At 46.3% G+C, this 2,247-nt stretch overlaps 1 pseudogene; it reads right to left on the bottom strand.

Moving 5' to 3' along the window:
* Positions 841 to 1,479, bottom strand: LOC100516324 (annotated as a pseudogene).

The raw sequence follows: 2,247 nt of genomic DNA, 5'->3' as shown, positions 1-2,247 counted from the left end.
AGAATGAAACAAGACTGCTCTAAATCTAGGGCACCACTTGCACAATGGGGAATATAAGCCCGAGTTTTAATTAGACAGTATTGGAAACTTGAAATTGAGGTCTATTTTTTTTTTCTCTCTTCACTGGTTTGTTTTTGCAGCAATAATAAAAAGGACTATTTTAAATTGCTGACTTCCTATTCTATGCTATTGGAACAAGTGAGAAAATGAAAACAATACAGAGAAGGCAGTAAATGAAGGTAAGGCAATAAATGGATTAACATTAGATTTGTTTCATTTAATTATGTCCATTAACATAAAAGATTTTTTCATATTTTATGAATTTTCTTTTTTTAATTCAAGTGAATAGCAGCCATTTCTCCCTGTGTTGATATTTCCAGTTGGATTTGGATGATCCTAAATGATTTTTTCCCACTGAGCAGGGCCGATCTGGCCTTTTGCATGAGGCCACTTTGTAGATTCCTCTATTTCCAATGTAATGTCTAAGAACCTTGTTATTTTATTTATTTATTTATTTGTTTATTTATTTAATTTATTTAGTCTTTTTAGGGCCTCACCTGCAGCATATAGAAGTTCCCAGGCTAGGGGTCGAATTGGAGCTGTAGCTGCTGGCTTACACCACAGTCACAGCAACGTGGGATCTGAGCCACATCTTCGACCTACACCATAGCTCATGGCAACACCGGTCCTTAACCTGCTGAGTGAGGCCAGGGATTGGGCCAGCATCCTCGTGGATACTAGTCAGTTTCATTACCAATGAGCTATGAAAGGAACTGCAGAAGCTTGTTTGTTTGTTTGTTTTTCTTTCCTTTTTTTTTACCACAAGATAACAACAGCACTTTAACTTTTCTCCTCCACATCCTGTTCTGCAGCTTCATTGGCCCTTTTTGCCTGGATACCAAAGAGCCAGGCATTGGCGCAGGCCATGCAGAGACTGGCAGAGGCCTTGAAGTTCTTCTCGTCAGTGATATGACTCTGGCTTTCTCCCTCTTGTACACGTTCTGAATGGGCATGACTGGTCCCGTCAGCTGGATGGCCAACTTGAGATCTTCAGCAGAACTGTCACCCTTCTTGGGGGCCGAGGGCTTCCTGGGGAAGAGGATGAGCTTGGAGCTGTACTCCTTGAGCCACTGTACGTTGGCCTGCAGGGACTCCATGCACTTGTTCAGCCGCCAGGGATCCGCCGAGATTCCAAAGGTCCTGGCCACCTTCATGTGGATTCCCGCCACACTCAGCTCCTCCAGGCTGCAGCCTCTGCCGGCACGCACCTTCATGTGGTATCAGACCCAACCGTAGGGCATTTCACCACCTGTGGCAGCCGGCTGGACGCTGGGCATGGGGCGATATGGAGGGCCTTGGCCTACTGGGCCTTGCTCTGCGGATCTTGCAGGCGGGTTGGTTGAACCACATGGCCACGCGCCACTGCCAGTCCTTGTGGAGGTGGGGCTTCAGGATCATGCCATTCCTGCTGGGCACCATGGGTGCGGTGGACTGGCCTCTGAGGGCCAACGGCAGGGGAAAGCCAGAACCTTATGAACTCAGTATTTCATCACTTAAAATAGTAACTGCTGGAGTTCCTGTGGTGGCTCAGTAGTTAAGAATCCAACTAGGAACCATGAGGTTGCAGGTTCGATCCCTGGCTTTGCTCAGTGGCTTAAGGATCTGGTGTTGCCATGAGCTATGGTGTGGGTCGCAGACGAGGCTCAGATCCTGCATTGCTGTGGCTCTGGTGTAGGCCGGTGTCTACAGCTCCGATTAGACCCCTAGCCTGGGAACCTCCCTACACCATGGGAGCGGCTAAAGAAAAGGCAAAAAGACCTAAAAAAAAAAAAAAAGAAGAAGTAACTGCTATGGCATGAATTAATTCTTTCCTCAGTACAATCTAAACCACTGCTTCCCTCCTCCTTTGTTCATTGACAATTATCCTCTAGATTTCTTTTGCAATGTAAATGCAGGTAGGAATGAGAGTTGCCATGAGAAGTCAGATGTGGATTCGCTCACCAGCCCCTTCCCCCTATTTCCTTGATGGCTGGAAATAAAAAAAGGAAAGCTTCAGGCATATGCTGATCAGAGAGGAGAGAGAATAGAGAAGCTGGCAGTGGCCAAGTCCTTGCTGTTCTGAGCTGGTGGCCATACAAGCTGTGGCTCAGACTTCTACCGTCATCTATGATCTGTCATTGCTCCTTCATATATTCAGATTCTAACTGGAATCTTAGAGCTGAGGCAACAAAGACCCATTTTTCCATT

The sequence above is a fragment of the Sus scrofa genome, chromosome 6, assembly GCF_000003025.6.
Source record: "Sus scrofa isolate TJ Tabasco breed Duroc chromosome 6, Sscrofa11.1, whole genome shotgun sequence".
In the NCBI taxonomy this organism is placed as follows: Eukaryota; Metazoa; Chordata; class Mammalia; order Artiodactyla; family Suidae; genus Sus; species Sus scrofa.
This window is presented reverse-complemented; position numbering and strand designations above follow the sequence as displayed.